We start from the raw sequence: 19813 nt of genomic DNA on the forward strand, positions 1-19813 counted from the left end.
TAATAGAACTCCACCAGGTGGGTTTCAGAGCCTTATTAGCTCTAAAGTTGGAGAGGAGTATCTGGACCAGGAGCTTCACCTGAACTCCAATTCCCCAATTCCCACTCCAGAGGCATAGAACTGCCTCTTACAGCCCCACCATGCCACAATATATATATATATATATATATATATATATATATATATATAGAGAGAGAGAGAGAGAGAGAGAGAGAGAGATAGATATGTATATATATATATATACTAGAAAATGTACCCGGCGCTGCTCAGGTATAAAGTGTCAGTGTGTTAATTAGATTTGTTCCATGTTCTATGTAAATTGTAGCTTATGCACAGTAGAAATAAACTAAAAACTTTAAACATCCTAAATACCTAATAAACAAACTGAGACTGTATACAGAGCTTGGTTATATACAACATTGGCAGTGTTATACAGAGCCTGGTTATATACAACACTGGCAGTGCTGTATACAGCCTGGTTATCTACAACATTTCAGCATTGGCAGTGTTATATACATCCTAGGTATATACAACATTGGCAGTGTTATATACAGCGTGGTTATATACAACATTGGTAGTGTTATACTGAGCCTGGTTATATACAACATTGTCAGTGTTATACAATATACAGCCTGGTTATATACAACATTGTCAGTGTTATATACAGCCTGGTTATATACAACACTGGTAGTGTTATACAGAGCCTGGTTATATACAACATTGGTAGTGTTATACAGAGCCTGGTTATATACAACATTGGTAGTGTTATATACAGCCTTAGTATATACAACATTGGCAGTGTTATATACAATCTGGTTATATACAACATTGTCAGTGTTATATAGTTGGGGAAGGTCCTGTATACCTGTACTGTATAGTTGGTGGATGTCCTGTATACCTGTAGTTTATAGTTTGAGGGTCCTGGATACCTGTAGTTTATAGTTTGGGGGTTCTGTATACCTGTAGTGTATAGTTGGTGGAGGTCCTGTATATCTGTAGTGTATCATTGGGGGTTCTGTAAACCTGTAGTGTAGAGTTGGGGGGTCCTGTATACCTGTAGTGTATAGTTAGTGGAGCTGCTGTATACTTGTAGTGTATTGTTTGGGGATCCTTTATACCTGTAGTGTAGACTTGGTGGGGGAAGGGTCCTGTATACCTGTACTGTATAGTTTGGGGGTCCTGTACACCTGTAGTATATATTTGGTGAAGGTCCTGTATACCTGCAGTGTATAGTTGGAGGTCTTGTATACCTGTAGTGTATAGTTCAGGGGTTCTGTAAAACTGTAGTGTATAGTTTAAGGGTCCTGTAATACCTGTAGTATATAGTTGGTGGAGGTCCTTTATACCTATAGTGTATAGTTTAAGGGTTCTGTATACTTTTGGAATAGAGTTGGTGGAGGTCCTGTATACCTGTATTGTATAGTTTTGGGGTCCTGTATACTGTAGTGTATAGTTTTGTGGTCCTGTATACCTGTAGTGTACAGTTTGGGGTCCTGTGTACCTGTAGTATATAGTTGGTGGGGGTCATGTATACCTGTAGTGTATAGTTTTGAGGTCCGGTATACCTGTAGTGTTCTGTATACCTGTAGTGTATCGTTTGGGTGGGGGGGTCTACCGTTTATTTCTGTGGTTCTGTTGTGAGGCAGCTGCCCTAGAAACCAACCAGATTACAGCTTCATTTGAAAATGAAAGTAGTAATCCTATTGGTTGCTAAGGCTTCCAACTGCCATTATTGCTGGGGAGCTGCAGTGCTAATTATATCACCTGTGTGTGTAGTGTGGAGAATCTCCCAGTCATTTCTATTGGGCGCTTTTCCCCCTCCCCCTCCCCTCCTGTACATCTGTCAAGGATGGGACCTTCGCTCTACCCTTCCCACGCACAGTTCAGGGGTTTGGAAGTTTATAGAGGACAGACAGACAGACTTTCATTTTTATGATATAGATATACACATCATGATCCTGCAGTTATAATACAAACGGTTATAATTAATAATTAGCAGTTAATTAGCGGGTTAATTAATTAGCAGTTAATTATACAGTTCATGTATAATTAGCAGTTATAATACAAACTGTTCAGGCGTTTGGAAGTCTATAGAGGACAGACAGACAGACTTTAATTTTTATGATATAGATAGGGGGAGATTTAGCATAAAGAGAGAGAGAAAGAGGGAGATTTATCAAACATGGTCTAAAGTAGAACAGGCTCTGTTGCCCCTAGCAACCAATCAGATTCCACCTTTCATTTTTCACAGACGCTTTGGAAAATGAAAGGTAGAAACCAATTTTACTTTACACCAGTATGATAAATCTCCCCCATAGTTTTTTATGTATATTAAAGTTATTAAGCAATGTCTTAGGGTCCCCCGCTGCTGAATGCTCTGGCTGCTACTTCTGAGACAGACTGGCCTAGGCAGGGACAACCCACTCTGCCAATCATTGACTGACGAACAACAAGTCTGCAACTGGTGATTAGCTGAATGGGCTGTCACTGGCAAGATGAGTCTGTAGTGTTGGACTTGGCTACCTAGGACCCACCAGTGGAACTGATCCTGGGGCCCACCAATGAACAACCAGTGAGAAGTGACATGCTGCTCTGGTCCCATTCTGGACCGATTTGTATTTGTGACAACAACTTCCTTATGAATAACAAGCTGTTACTACAATTCTCAGGATGTCCTCTGAGTATGCATGGAGTTGTAGTTTCTGAGAAAACTACCCTTTAACCTCTTAAGGACCCATGACGTACCGGCACGTCAAGGATCACTGTCACTTAAGGACCCACGACGTACCGGTACGTCCGACCTTTAAAGGGGCGCCGCGGCCGGCCGGGTCCCGATCGGGGGAGATAGCCTGCTATAATACATAGCAGGCCATCTCTCCCTGTCGGCATGGAGGGTTGTTAACCCCCCCCCATGCCGACGATCGCCGCTATTGGCTGATAAGCCCATAGCGGCGATCGGAACCTTTCCGGGCCATCGGTGGCCCGATGACCCGGAAAAAAATGGCGGTCGGTGCTGTCCGAGGACGGCACCGACCGCCATTACTGTAAAAAGTAATGGTGGTCACGGTACCACCGTCCCGATCGCCGTGAACGGCCGGCCAGCCGGCCGGCCGTTCACGGCGATCAAAGTCCCCACAAGTAATAAATACCTGCTCCGGACCCCTCAGCTAGGTAGCTGAGGGGTCCAGAGCAGGTATTTGTACATTACTCACCTGTCCCGGGGTCCTGATCGGCGTCTTCCGGGTTCCCGGCGTCCTCTTCATCTTGTCGGGACTTCGGCTTCTTCCGTGAGTCCCGATCGGCTTTTTCCGGCTCCAGCGTCGTCTTTTTTCGTATTTTTCCGGCTCCAGCGTCGTCTATTTTCGGATCTTGCGCTCTGCTGCCCCCTAGCGGCTGATAAGTGTAATACACGTATCAGCCACTACAGGGATGTTCAGAATGTAGTAAAAAAAATTTTTTTTTTCCCAATTTTTTTTTTTTCTATTTTCCGCACCCTATCGCCGCTGAGTGTTGATCAGCATCGCACGAAAGTGCGCTGCTAATCAGCAACTGCTCCTTTTTGGCGTAGGGTGTTTTTTTTCTATATTCTACTGCCACGGTCTGCTGATAAGTGCCGAACATAAGTGCGGCATTTATCAGCAACACCATTTTTGGCGTAGGTTTTTTTTGTATACTTACTGTAAAAAACACGTAAAAAAACACTACATTACACCACACTACATTGAATAAAGTTTTACACTACACCACTACATAGCCCATATACCGATCCCCGTATAAAGATGGCCCCCAGGGTGTTTTCGGTATCGGACGCATACGTTATTATTGCCTCCGACACCGAAACAGCCAGTGAGGATGAATGGGGGGTCCTTTGTTCCTCCATTCATCCTCATCCTCCTCATCATCCAGTGACGTGTCTGGGAGTAGCGTAGCGTACGCTGCCCCCCAGACACCGTCCCAATAAGAGATCACGGTATGGTGTGAAATTCTACAAACTCTGTGAGAGTACCTCAGGGTACACTTACAGATTTAGGGTACGTGCACACTGCGGAATGGCGAAGGATAACCCTTCGTGCATTCCGCAGCTGGCACCCGCCGGCGGACTGATGCAGGGGCGCGTCTCCGCCCGTGTCATAGACTCTATCCTATGCACGGGCGGATTCCATCATCCGTCATTCCATCAACACGTTGGACGGAGAGTGGAATCCGCCCGTGCATAGAATGGAGTCTACGACACGGACGGAGACGTGCGCCTGCATCAGTCCGCCGGCGGGTGCCAGCTGCGGAATGCACAAAGGGTTATCCTTCGCGATTCCGCAGTGTGCACGTACCCTTAGAGTGTATGAAGGAAGGGACACTCGAATCCAGCCCCCAGATGCCCACTCCCCCCCCCCCATCCTCGGAGTTAGTGGGGACATCGTCCGGGAACTGATCTTCCCACTGCTGGATAAAGGTCACCACCTGTACGGGGATAACTTTTATACCAGCACCCTCTCTTCTGGTCCCTCGCTGCCCGAGCTACTGTAGCTTGCGGCACGATCCGAACATATCAGAAGTAGTAATAGAGCCCTAATATTTAGCAGCCATGGAGCGGACCCAGCGCTTCTGGATATGAAGGACCCCGTATCGCACCAGGACAACATTTTCCAGGTGACGTCCCCCACACTGGAGAAAGGGAGACCCCAGAAGAAGTGCAGAGTGTGGGGTAACAGGGGGATCAGGAAGGACAACATTTTCCAGTGTGACACCTGTCCTGATCCCCCCGGCCTCTGCATACTGGATCGCTCCAAGGCGCACCACACGTCATTGGGGTTCTACATTATCTAAATTCTGTCCCTTATTCCTATTTCAGGGGTCACGTTGATCCAGGGATTATTCTGATCGCCATTATGGAGTCGGGAAGGAATTTTTCCCCTGTGATGAGGCTACTGTCGTCTGCCTCACGAGGGTTTTTTGCCTTCCTCTGGATCAACACAGGTTGAATTTGATGGACACCTGTCATTTTCAACCTTATAAACTAATAATTGGCCTAATACCCCCAAATAAATTAGAATTGTCCCTTTTCCACAGCTAAGTAGGTATGGCCGCCATTCCCATTAGAGGATGCCATGATGCAATTACAAAGCCTCTGTGCGGCCAGGACAGTAGAAACCCCCCACAAGTGACCCCATTCTGGAAACTACACCCCATAAGGAATCTAACAAGTGGGGCAGCGGGTATATGGCCCCCTGGTGACGGCCACATTTGGGACGTGAAAATGAAAAAAATGGTATTTTTTATTTTCACGGCACATGTTCTACACATGTGCCCATCACTAGTGGGGTCCATATGCTCACTGCACCCCTTGTTAGATTCCTTATGGGGTGTAGTTTCCAGAATTGGGTCACTTGTGGGGGGTTTCTACTGTTCTGGCAGCACAGGAGCTTTGTAATTGCGACATGGCCTCCATCCCCCATTCCAGCCTCTAAATGGCGCTCTGTCCTTTTGGTGACTTGCCCTGTGCCCATATGGCAAATTATGTCCACATGTGGGGTATTTTCGTACTCAGGGGAAACTACCCTACACGTTTTGTGTTCATTTTCTTTTTTAACCCCTTGTGGAAATGGAAAAAAATCAAGGCTAGACCAACATTTAGTGTAATTTTTTTTTAATTTTTACTCTAAATCATTGATCTTGTCTTGATTTTTTCATTTTCACAAGGGGTTAAAAGATAAAAAAAAACACAATGTGTAGAGCAATTTCCCCTGAGTACGGAAATACCCCACATGTGGACATAAAGCGCCATGCGGGTGCAGGGTAAGCCTCCAAAGGGAAGGTGCGCCATTTGGTTTTTGAAGGCTGGATTTGGATGGAATGGATTTCGAGGGGCCATGTTGCATTCAAAAGGCCCCTGTGTTGCCAAGACAGTTAAACCCCCACAAGTGACCCTATTATGGAAACTACACCCCTCAAGGAATGTAACAAGGGGTGTAGTCAGCATATGGACCCCACTGGTGACGGGCACAAATGTGGAACAATGTGGCGTGAAAATGAAATATTAAATTTTTTACACTATAATGTTGGTCTAGCCTTGAATTTATCATTTTCACAAGGGGTTAAAAGAGAAAAAAAAACACAAAATGTGTAGAGCAATTTCCCCCGAGTCCGTAAATACCCCACATGTGGACATAAAGCGCCATGTGGGCGCAGGGCAAGCCTCTGAAGGGAAGGAGCGCCATTTGGATTTTAGAGGTTGGATTTGGCTAGAATGGATGATGAACGCCATGTCGCATTTACAGAGCCCTTGTGCTGCCAAAACACTGTAAACCCCCCACAAGTGACCCCATTCTGGAAACTACACCCCTCAAGGAATCTAACAAGGGGTGCAGTGAGGATATGGACCCCTGGATGACGGGCACATTTGTGCCATGAAAGTGAAAAAATGAAAATTTTCACTTTCACGTCACATTTTTCCACATTTGTGCCCGTCACCAGTGGGGTCCATATGCTCACTGCACCCCTTGTTAGATTCCTTGAGGGGTGTAGTTTCCAGAATGGGGTCACTTGTGGGGGGTTTCCAGTGTCTTGGCAGCACGAGGGCTCTGTAAATGCGACATGGCCCTTGAAATCCATTCCAGTGAAATCCAGCTTCCAAAAGCCAATTGGCGCTCCTTCCCTTTGGAGGCTCGTCCTGCGCCCGCTTGGCACTTTATGTCCACATGTGGGGTATTTCCGTACTCGGGAGAAACTGCGCTACATGTTTTGTGTTTTTTTTTTCCTTTTATCCCTTTGTGAAAATGAAAAATTGAAGGCTAGAACAACATTTTAGTGTAAAAAATACTTTAGTCTTTTTTCAAGCCATATTGTTTGGAAAATCATAAAAGCACCTGTGGGGTCCAGATGCTCACCGCACCCCTTGTTACATTCCTTGAGGGGTGTAGTTTTCTAAATGGTGTCCCTTTAGGGGTGTTTTTTAGGTTTTGGCACCCCAGAGCCTCTGCCAACCTGAAGTGGTACAGTCAAAAATGACCAAAAATAACGGAGCCATTGAAATTCACTAGGCGCTCCCTTATATCTGAGGCTTGTGGTTGCGTCAAATAGCGCAATAGGGCCACATATGGGGTATTTCTATAAACTGCAGAAACGGGGCAATAAATATTGGGGTGCATTTCTCTGGTAATAGGTTTATAATTATGAAAAATATTGGATTACAATAAAATCTCTGCACAGAAAATTAAAATTTTCAAATTTCTTACACACTTAGCTTTTATTTCTGTGACTCCCCTAAAGGGTTAAAAAACTTTCTGGATGTGCTTTTGCAGAGTTTAGGGGGTGCCGTTTCTGAAATGGGGTGCTTCGTGGGGCTTTCTAACACACAGTCCCCTCAAATACACTTGAACTTCGGCTGGGTTCACACTATGTATATTTGAGGCTGTATTTGGTCCTCATGTCAGGTCCTCATAGCAACCAAAACCAGGAGTGGATTGAAAACACAGAAAGGATCTGTTCACACAATGTTGAAATTGAGTGGATGGCCGCCATATAACAGTAAATAACGGCCATTATTTCAATACCACAGCCGTTGTTTTAAAATAACAGCAAATATTTGCCATTAAATGATGGCCATCCACTCAATTACAACATTATGTGAACAGAGCCTTTCTGTGTTTTCAATCCACTCCTGGTTTTGGTTGCTATACAGCCTCACAAATACAGCCTCAAATATACATAGTGTGAACCCAGCCTAAACCTGAACAGTTCCCTAAAAAAAATTTGGAAATTTGCTGCTAATGTTTTAAGCTTCCTATTGTCTAAAAAAAATGAAATATAGTTTAATAAATGCCGCCAACATAAAGTAGACATGTTGCTAATGCTATTTAATATATAATTTATGTGGTATAACCACTTTCTGTATAAGCAGAAAAGTTTTAAAGTTGGAAAAATGCATTTTTTCACAATTTTTCACGCTATTTTGGGTTTTTTCATAAAGATTCGTTATAAGTATCGACTCCAATTTACAAGAAATGTGAAGTACAATATGTCACGAGAAAACAATCTCAGAATCAGCCGGATAGGTAAAAGCATCCCGAAGTTATTAATGAATAAAGTGACACTGGTCAAATTCATAAAATTTGCTCCGGTCCTTAAGGCCATTTCAGGCCCGGTCCTTAAGGGGTTAATAAATGGCAATAACATAAAAGTGAAGTCATTGTTGTGCAGATCAGTGTTTCTCAACCCAGTCTTTAAGTCCCCCAACAGGTTATGATGTGAGGATATCCATGCTGATACCTGAGTAGTGGCTACATCAGGTCTAATTTATATTTTCTGTGAAATCCTTAAAATATCACTGATTAGGGAAAGTCAGGACTGAGGCTGAGAAACACTGGTGTGGAGGCTCCATGGAGGCTTTGTGGAGAACTGCCTGTTCATTTGTACTACAACTCCCAACATATCCTGAGAATGTGAAAAGATATAATGCTGGGAAATTTTAAAATCAGAGACTTGATCACATCCCAGGAAATGATAAAATAACCACACCGTTAAATCATTTCCCTAAAGAAAGTCAGGGATTTGATGAAATCCCTGAACCGTTTCAGTGAAATGATAAAATGAACAAGTCAGGAGTTGCACAGCTCTATGTTTATTTAGTAGGTAATACAACAATAGTCATTGAAACACAAATTATTTATTAAAAACTAATTAACAAAAGAAATAGTTATGAATGTAATTATTAGATAATCAAGTTCATTCATTTTTATTAAAACATGTTGTTGATTTGTGGCATCTCAAGTTACAGAGTACGTTACTTTTTTTTACAGGCACATTTTTTTTTTTACATTGCATTTTGGATTGCTCAAAAGAACACTTTTTAAATCTTTGACCTCCAAATAAGGAAAATTTTCCTGCAATCTCACGTAGACTTAGGTTGGTCTGGGGCACTGTTTCGGTAAATGTTGTAGTAGCTATTTGAATAGCGTTTCTAGGTAGCCAAGCTTTTATAATTCCAACTGAGGTACCAATTTGGCCTCTATCTATCTTTGTTAAATACACCAAAACAGTGGAATCCATTGACACATTTTTAAAAACTTCTTTCATTTTTTTCAGCTGATATTTTCAGGTGTTTTGCAGCATTTTCCCTTTGATCTCTAGGAAACGGTGGGAGGCTGCAGCATTCAGGTACCAGGCACGGCAGCGGGGGAATGGGGAGCAGGAGGCCCATATGTGCATCGAACCAGGCACCAGGCTTGTTAATTTGATTATTTCACTGAAACAATTCAAGGATTTGATAAATTCCTGACTTTTTTCAGGGAAATCACCAATGGAGTAGTCCACACTGTGTCGGTTAGCGACCACCAACCCCAGAAAGCGTGCACAAGCAGGGAAGGGAGGCCATAGAATGGCCCCGCAACCCCAATGTCACAGGACCAAACCCAAAGGGCCCCCAAAACCCAGCAGGCACCACCGGCAGAGAAAGCTGCCACCAAACAACACAAGTGTGAATATGGTCTTGTACTCACCATAGCTCCTGCTGGTAGAATGGGAAAGATAGGAGGTACTTGAGATGTGTGCTCAGGTGTCTCCTGCTAATTTGTCTCATGTGGGTCTTACAAAGGGGAGTGCCAACTGCTCAGAAAAGGAAGAAAAGTAAAATACGACATGGAGAGAAAAGAGCTGTTGCACATCACACCTATGGCTGACACTAATGCCACTCGGCTACATTTAAAAAACAACCATTCTACCTGCAGGAACTATGGTGAGTACAAGACCATATTCACACTTGTGTTGTTTGGTGGCAGCTTTCTCTGCCGGCGGTGCCTGCTGGGTTTTGGGGGGGCCCTTTGGGTTTGGTCCTGTGACATCAAGGTTGCGGGGCCATTCTATGGCCTCCCTTCCCTGCTTGTGCACGCTTTGCAGGGTTGGCAGTCGCTGACCGACATGGTGTGGAGTTAGTGTAGGGACCCATGTGAACCAGGAGACCGGCACGTGGTACATGGGGCAATATGGTTTGATCAAATTATATACCAACATCCTGGCATTGGTTTTTGAATGTGGCCAAGTGGCATTAGTGTCAGCCATAGGTGTGATGTGCAACAGCTCCTTTCTCTCCAGGTCATATATACATTACCATCTTATCACCATACATATCATCACACCTTCAGACTGTAACCAACTAAATCCAGTAAAGCAAGAGCAATATTACCAGTAATAACAGTATATAAGAACCATACCTTCACCACCACCTTTACCACAACATAGTGACCAACGTCTCGATATCATTACTAAAATTCAGTAAACATAGACCAATAATACCATATAAGTACAGTATAATATTCCCCCATACACTAACCCATATAGAGGTAGATCCAGCTGTAACCAGGTTCTGCACACCATAAAAATTATTACAGTGCATTAACATCCAGTGACTCACATAAGGCGTGAGCTTTGATTGGTGTTGTTAACTTTTCCTTTTCTTCTGTAAATGGCCCAGCCATCATGAAGAGTTCTGGCAATATTTTGTCCCTGCAGAATCTGCTATACAAACATTTTAGGCTCCTCAATCAAGCATCATCTTAAACTCTGTCAAAATTCCTATCTGTAATGCTCCACTTAGTAACAATGTTCATTTTGTGCCCCCATGTAGTAATTAAGACCCATCCCCTGTGCCCTCATATAATATACAAGCCATGAAAAGCTCCCCTTGTGGTTAGGCCTCCTCAATGTACCAATCTATTAGTTAGGTCACTTTGTGCCCACATATAGTAGTTAGGCCCCTATGTACCCTTCATACAGTTGCAAGGTCCCTCTGTGGAGCCCATATAAAGTCACTAGGGCCCTTTATATGGTAGATACGCCTCTCTGTGCTCCCATACAAAAGTTAGACCCCCTCTGTGAATCTATCCATACAGCAGTTAGGCCCCTTACTGCTTCCATATAGTAGTTAGGACCCTCTGTGCCTTCATATATATCATGTGATGTCCATATAAGGTAGCTAGGGCCCCCTTTGTGCCTCCATAGAGTAGATATGCCTCTCTGTTCTCCTAGACAGTAGTTAGACACCCTCCTTGCATTCATCTATACAACAGTTAGGTCATTATTGCCTCCACAGATTGGCAAGGCCCCTCTGTGCATCCCATATATAATAGCTGGGCCCCCTCTGTGCCTCCATAAAGTAGATGCCATTGAGCCCTTTGTGCAAGTAGGGCCCCTGTTGCTAGTATTCTCTGTGTTGTCATGCCCTTTAGGTATGCCACTGAGTAGTTAGCTTGCTCAACAGCAGGTTGTAATGTAGGTATCCCCTTTAGCAGTAAGCACTCGCCCTCCCTGGAGCAGGTATACAGTGCCATACCTTACATGTGTCCTCTAGTTATGCATGGAGCTGCAGTTTCTGAGAGAACAACCCTTTAAGAAATGGCAATAACATAAAGGAGAAGTCATGATTGTGTAGATTAGTGTTTCTCAATCCAGTCCTCAAGTTTTCCAAAAGGTAATGTGAGGATATTTTATATAGAAAAATGCAGAGGATTTTTGCCAGACTCATAAGGATTCATTGGCTATTATCCTTTGAAACAAAAGGGGTAGTAACAGAATAATAAAAAAGAAAAACTCATACTCACCTGGCTTCTGTTCAGTCCTTGTGCTCCTCCTGTTGTCTGCTCCGTGACATGTGCCCTCAGAGCCCAGCTGATGAGAACGGCCTCTTGTGACCTAAGGCATAATACAGCCTGCGGTCACAAGAGTAATTAGCAGGGCAGGGAGCCAATGGCTCTTTGCACTGCTAATCAGTCCACTGCGTTTGACTGGAGGAACAAGGAGACACATGGTATTTTTATATATCTGTCTGTGCTTTGAGAACCTAGAAAAATGATTATATTGTAAAGTACAAAGAATCAAAGAGGCTTTCGTAAGCACCTGAACTGCTGACGCTGTTAGCTGTTAGGTAAAGGAAACACATGGGTACCTTCCATATATCCTTCTGTGCTTCTAGAACAGAGAAAAATGCTTCTAATCTCCAGTGCAAAGAGTCAAAGAGGCTTTCACAGTTGGTACATATAAAAAATTTAGATCACATTTAGAAAAATTGTATATTGGTGGCAGTTTTTTTGTTAAAAATGAAATGAAAAAAATAATAAATAAATCAGACACTAAATGCAAAATATTACTGCCGGGATATCATGTGTATTCTGAAATCTGCAGTAAAAATAACATTTCACATCTCTAATCTGGTCTGGATTGTTAGGGATAATGTCTCTAATAGGGGATAATGGCTTATCCCCTATACACATAATACAGCATAACAAGTTGATGGCTGGGGTTCTGACCACCAGGACCCACACCGATGATCCTAAAAACTGGGATGTAATTACCCCGCAAATCTTTATTAAGCCACCAAACACTTTTAAGTGCTAAACTCATCCTTTACCACCAACTGTAAGGCCCCATTCACACATCCGTGTCACTTTTTACTGTCAGGAAATCCTGATCAGGAGGCCTCAAATGGCATCAGGAAAGTATCAGGAAAGTATCAGGATTTCCTGACAGTAATCCGTTTTTACCTTCAGGAAACCATCAGGAAAAGCCATCAGGATTTCCTGATCAGAAGAAAAAATAGGACATGATGGGAGATGTAGTTCTGCAAACTGGATGGTCACAGCTTGCATAACTACAACTCCCATCATGTCCTGCTGACAGGTCATGATGGGAGTTGTACTTCTGCAACCTGGGTGATCACAGGCTGCAGAACTACAACTCCCATCATGACCTGACAGTAGGGCATGATGGGAATTGTACTTCTGCAAACTGGATGGCCACGGGCTGCAGAAGTACAACTCCCATCATGACCTGTCAGCAGGGCATGATGGGAGTTGTACTTCTGCAACCTGGATGACCACAGGCTGCAGAAGTACAACTCCCATCATGACTTGACAGTAGGGCATGATGGGAGATGTAGTTCTGCAAACTGGATGGTCACAGCTTGCATAACTACAACTCCCATCATGCCCTGCTGACAGGTCATGATGGGAGTTGTACTTCTTCAACCTGGATGATCACAGGCTGCAGAACTACAACTCCCATCATTACCTGACAGTAGGGCATGATAGGAGTTGTACTTCTGCAACCTGGATGACCACAGGCTGCAGAAGTACAACTCCCATCATGACCTGACAGTAGGGCATGATGGGAGTTGTACTTCTGCAAACTGGATGGCCAAGGGCTGCAGAAGTACAACTCCCATCATGACCTGTCAGCAGGGCATGATGGGAATTGTACCTCTGCAACCTGGGTGATCACAGGCTGCAGAAGTACAACTCCTATCATGCCCTACTGTCAGGTCATGATGGGAGTTGTAGTTCTGCAGCCTGTGATCACCCAGGTTGCAGAAGTACAACTCCCATCATGACCTGACTGTAGGGCATGATAGGAGTTGTACTTCTGCAACCTGGATGACCACAGGCTGCAGAAGTACAACTACCATCTGTAGGACATGGTGGGAGCCTTAGGACGGGGGGATCTCACCTGCCTGGACTTGGGGTCGGCGCTGCAGGTCTTGGGGGCCGGATTCGTTGATCGCCGCTGCTGCTCCGGATGCTGCTGCCGCTGAAGGTCCGGGCACGGGGAGGGGGGGGGGGGCGCGGGGGTGCCGCTGAAGGTCCAGACCCGGGGGGGCTAGGGGCATCCGCTGAAGGTCCGGGCACAGGGAGGGGGGGGGGGGGGCGGGGGGGGGCGCTAAAGGTCCGGACCCGGGGGGGGGGCATCTGCTGAAGGTCCGGGCCCGGGGAGGGGGGGGGTGCCACTGAAGGTCCGGACCCGGGGGGGGGGCATCCGCTGAAGGTCCGGGCCCGGGGTGGGCGGGTGCCGCTGAAGGTCCTGGCTCGGGGGGGGGGGGGGGGTTGGGGTGCTGCTGAAGGTCCAGGTGGGGGATGTGCCCCGCTGAAGGTCTGGGTACGGGGGGCGCGATGATCGGGCGGCGTGCCGGCAGCAGGGCAGAGAGCTGTGCTGAGAGGCTCTCACTTATCCGGAATCACGGGCAGTTTCCTGATGCACATCAGGAAAGTGCCCGTGATTCCGGCGCTCCCATAGACTTCTATGGAGGCGTCCGGGCCGGAATTCCGGACAAAAATAGGACATGTCCTATTTTTTCCGGATCAATTTTCCGGAACGGACACCCTTCCGGAAAAATCCGGAAGGGTGTCCGTGACCAATTAAAGTCTATGGGTCCGGAAATCCGGATGGTTTTTCCGGACGTGTGAAGGGGGCCTAACTCAAAGTGTGTTAGACAAAAAAAAAATATCATTATATTGTGCAAGTCTGTAATAATATTTTTTTTTACCAACTTCTATTCTAAACAGATGAGATGTTTTAAAGCAGCAGATGAAAACATGAATGTTTCAGTGAGCTGTGCAATCAAGTCTTGGTAAAGTAAGCTCCTTAAAACTGTGAATTGGATTACCTTGTAAATCTGTGTTTTAAGCCGGAAACAGTCTGTGTTGAGAGCTGAAAACGTTCCTAATTGTTCTATTGATCCTTATAGTTTCTGTTGTTTCTGTGCAGAGAAATCCCACTGACCTATTTTTGCTAGAAGCAAAAGGAATCGCACACAATTTTCACAGATTCAATTCCTATTATGCATTAACTGTTTTTTTTCTCTCTTCAATTAACAGGAAAAAATAAGTAGTATCACTAATGGGGCACAAAAACATTACCATCAAAAGTACATTGATGACTTAGTTGTAAAAAGGTTTGGCTATGGCAACCATTTATGATATTTTTTTGTACACTGCTTTCAAACCAGACTTTTTTTTTTCAACATCTTTGCTTTACCTCACATATGCTCCTTTGGCTAAGTGGACATACATTACCATATACACAGTAAGTAGGGAGATATATATATATATATATATATATATATATATATATATATGGATAGAGCACCCCACACATTGCACCAGTCCTCCAACTTCCTGACTACTGAGAAAACCAGATGAACAGTGGAACACGTGGGGTGCTCTAATACCATATTGTCTTGCTATATGTAATGGGACCTGGTTATTTAGTGTGTTTAACTACATGTCTCACAGATATAGAATTCTCTTGCAGTGTCTTTCCACACATTGTTGTTGGGGTTAGTTCACATCGGGTGCCTGTTGCTTTATTCAGGGCAGGGCAAGGCAGCTTCCGTTTTTTTATTGTTAAAGTTATAGAACTGTGGCTGGAGCAGTGGGAGGGCATAGAACAGTCACTAGCAATAAGAGTAAAGGGGATAAACATATTAAGTGTATGTATACTAATTATAATAGTGCTTGAAAAAGCACTATATTGTAATCCCTTTTCATTATTGTTCTTCTTCCAGCTAATTTTCTGCAATTAATACTGCCCAAACCGCTTTGTGCACAGACTCCGTTTCAATTGCGCTTCAAAGCCCTCAGCAGTGACAGGTGTGGTAAGTATTTTTGGTTTCGATCGGATTTGTATCTTTTAAGAAATTTATGTTTAAAGACCAAAAATTCCCCATAGAAACGAATGGCAAATAGAGATGAGAGAGTAGTGAAATATTCGAAAGCTCGAAATTCGATTTGAACAGACCACAATGTTTGACTATTCAATCGAATATTGAACCCCATTAAAGTCTATGGGAGAAAACAGCTCATTTCTAGGTGATCTCCAAGTGGTCGAATTTAGGTTTCCAAGTCCACAATGACATCTCAGAAATTGATGCACACACCTCTGTAATAAAACTGGGACAGCAGGGGAAGCATGTCTGGATGCATCTAACACTCTTAAATTGACTAGCACTAGTGAATAGTTATTGGTCCAAAAAAAGCACCAGGCAAAGTGGGAAGGGAAACTAATTTTTACTGCGTTTTCGGTCGGATGCTCGATCAAAAACAATTATTTTTGAAAGTTGAATCAAATCGAATTTGATCGAATAGCTACTTGATTGAGTACTACTCACTTATCTCTAATGGCAGAATGTTCAGGAATTCAAACAGCACACAGCACAACCCTAACCAGCCAATCACAGCACACATGCAAATAGTTGAAATGTAGCAGCCAATAGAAACTTGCAGGTCCTTAATTAAATGCCTGACAACATCCATATTGGCCAATAGAAGATTGCAGGTTTCCACTGATATAAATACAGATTTCCACAATTAAAGCAATTTTCTTTACTATTATAAAAGTATGTTCACATTGAGCAAAATCGTCGGAATTACACGTCGAGAGTCTCAGGGTCAAACAGTGTGTCTATGGGCTCGGGCCAGGGCCATTCCTAGGGCCAGGCGAGCCGGGCCACCACACGGGGCGCCCACAGCTAGGGGGTGCCCAGCAGCACCCGACAGTATGCCACCCTAGTAACGGCCGGGTACTCAGAGCTTGCCCAGGTATCTGGAACCTAAGTTCCAGATCCCCTGGCCAGAACGAACTTTAGCTGTGTGCCACGCACGCACAGCTAACGGTAACAGCAGGCCGTAGCAGAGACACAGGGGCTTCCTGTGCAGGCAGCCTCTGTATGACAGGTGACTTCCTGCACCGCAAGCCAGAAGAGGATGGACTCACCAGGAGGAGGAGCTGAAGGCAGCAGGATGAGAGGTGAGTAGCTGATAGGGGTTAGTGAGGAGGGGGTAAAGCCTGCACAGAGGGAGCCCTGGATATGTCCTGATAAGCCTGCGCCCACCTTGATAAGCCCCGTCCCTCGCGATAAGCCGCGGCGCCAAAGTTCACTGGTCATCCAGCCTTCCCAGCATCCTGTATGTAAGTGTAGTGAAGGTCTCCCAGCATCCTGTATGTCAGTGTAGTGGTGGTCACACAGCTTTCCCAGCATCCTGTATGTCAGTGTAATGGAGGTCACACAGCTTTCCCAGCATCCTGTATGTCAGTGTAATGGAGGTCACTCAGCTTTCCCAGCATCCTGTATGGCACTGTAATGGAGGTCATTCATCTTTCCCAGCATCCTGTATGTCAGTGTAATGGAAGTCACACAGGTTTCCCAGCATCCTGTATGGTGGTGTAATGGAGGTCACACAGCTTTTCCAGCATCCTTTATGTCAGTGTAGTGGAGGTCACCCAGCTTTCCCAGCATCCTGTATGTCAGTGTAGTGAAGGTCACTCAGCTCTCCCAGCATCCTGTATGTAAGTGTAATGGAGGTCACACAGCTTTCCCAGCATCCTGTATGTCAGTGTAATGGAGGTCACTCAGCTTTCCCAGCATCCTGTATGGCACTGTAATGGAGGTCATTCACCTTTCCCAGAATCCTGTATGTCAGTGTAATGGAGGTCATTCACCTTTCCCAGCATCCTGTATGTCAGTGTATTGGAAGTAACACAGGTTTCCCAGCATCCTGTATGGTGGTGTAATGGAGGTCACACAGCTTTTCCAGCATCCTTTATGTCAGTGTAATGGAGGTCACCCAGCTTTCCCAGCATCCTGTATGTCAGTGTAGTGGAGGTCACTCAGCTTTCCTAGCATCCTGTATGTCAGTGTAATGGAGGTCCCACAGCTCTCCTAGCATCCTGTATGTCAGTGTAGTGGAGATCACCCAGCTCTCCCAGCATCCTGTATGTCAGTGTAATGGGGGTCACACAGTTTTCCCAGCATCCTGTATGTCAGTGTAATGGAGATCACTCAGCTTTCCCAGCATCCTGTATGGCACTGTAATGGAGGTCATTCACCTTTCCCAGCATCCTGTATGTCAGTGTAATGGAGGTCATTCACCTTTCCCAGCATCCTGTATGTCAGTGTAATGGAAGTCACACAGGTTTCCCAGCATGGGAAAAGGGAAGGAAGTTTCTGGAAGTGCAGAACCTGAGATGTTTGTCTGGCAGGATCTAAAGAGATGAATTGTGGCTGCAAGAAACCGTCATGGTGGTCTGGGCCAGATGGAGAGGACAAGGAAAGTGGTGCCTCAGATCCAAGAAGACGTCACCTGTAAGCTACTGAATTACATGTTTTTGTATGCAGTAGAACATTATTTGTCAGGGGTGCAACATCACTCTATGATTTAATACACACACTGATTCTTCCTAGTAACCCGAATCTTGATAAAAGCCCCCTACCTGATCCAGGACTGAACTGAGTGAGGGAGTGAGTGCGAGCCCTCCCATAGACACAATGTTTGACAATGAGAGAGGCGGCATTCGGGATATCACTGTAAGAGTATGTGTACCCTGAGGAATAGGCAGAATCGTAGAGAAAAAGTTTTCTGTTTGAAATTCCTCAACTATTCAGCTCCGACAGAATTTGAGCAGAATTTGGGCGGAATACAAGCGGAATTCAAGCAGAATTTAAGCCCACATTGACTTTTATATGATTCCTCCAGCAGAATCTGCCCAAAGAATGTCATTTCTTTGGGTATGTGCACACCACGGAATCCCGACGGCACACCTGACGCGGACGCTGGCAGCCGCGTGCATCTCTGCTGCTCCCATAGATTACCTTCTATGGTTTCACTTCAGCAGGGGTCCAACAGCACCGGTAGATCAATGTTCAGAGTGGTGGTTAGATTACCACAGGGATGCACGCCAGAGGGACAGCAATCCTATTAGCCGACCATAGAGACATCAAGCATGTATAGGGTCCGACAGCATCCAAAGTATAGTTTCAAAAGCTTTATTAGCACATCAGGTACAGGCAGCGACGTTTCGACCTTGCGGTCTTTATCAAGCATACATACAAATGACATACCAGGGGTATATAAGTGTGAGTTCACCAGCAGTTAACCAATCAGTGCACAGGAGCAATCAAGGGGGGAGGGGTGTGTGAGAGACACATGAAGCCGCTGGTAAAACGCAAGACATGGGATACAATATTCCGATCACAAAAGTATACCATGTCCGTTGTACATAGGAGTAACAGACTCAATGCATAAATCAGATAGATCATATATCGTACATATCAACAAGTTACATATGCGCATCGCAATGAGAAAAAATGCAACAGAGAAATGACGTGTTCACCTGAAAAGGAATCAGATCCATGTCCACAGTTTGGGACCGGCCAGGTATCTCATCAGGAACAAGCATCCCGGTGTGTGCGCTGGCAAGTTCGCGTCCGTGAGAGAGCACGCGCTGGTGCCCCGTCACACCGGAAGTGACGTACCTCTATCATCTATGCCGGGCCGGAAGTCGGCTCAACGTGGGTTGTCAAGGTAACATGGAAACATCAACACTGTGTCGTCACAGCATCCTGACAGCACTGTGTTGTTGTTAGGAGGCATGGAGAAAATCAGAGAGGAATATATAGAGCGGATCACACCGTTATGCAATGTTGTACTTAAAGGACAACTCTGGCGAAATTTTTTTTTGGCTTATTTAACACACATTACAGAGTTATATAACTTTGTAATGTGGTTAAATACCCGGTCTGGCCCCCTTCCCCCACTTTCCGACCCCCGACCCCCCACCCCGGAAGTTAAAGAATGTATACATTACCTATTACGGTCGTCACGGTCCTCTTCTCCCGGGCGGCATCTGGTGACGGGTGACGTCAGAGCTGGGGGGCGGTCCGGGTCTTCTTCCTCTTCGGCGTCTTCATTGAGAGTGAATGGGAGAGAAAAGGCTGCTGGTGCACATGCGCACCAGCAGCTTTTTCATTGGCTGGAGCGCATCACATGGCTTCCAGCTTGCTCAGCCCTGATTGGCTGAGCTTGCTGGAAGCCATGTGATGCGCTCCAGCCAATGAAAAGGCTGCCGGTGCGCAAGCGCACTGGCAGCCTTTTCTCTCTCATGGACCCGGAAGCAAGAGACATCGCTGGATGGCGGACGCAGGTGACGGTGAGGCGGACGGCGGGTGAATGGAGTGGCGATCGTCACCGGAGGGATGGTGAGTATGGTGTCTGTG

Source organism: Dendropsophus ebraccatus, chromosome 2 (assembly GCF_027789765.1).
Source record: "Dendropsophus ebraccatus isolate aDenEbr1 chromosome 2, aDenEbr1.pat, whole genome shotgun sequence".
Classification (NCBI taxonomy): domain Eukaryota; kingdom Metazoa; phylum Chordata; class Amphibia; order Anura; family Hylidae; genus Dendropsophus; species Dendropsophus ebraccatus.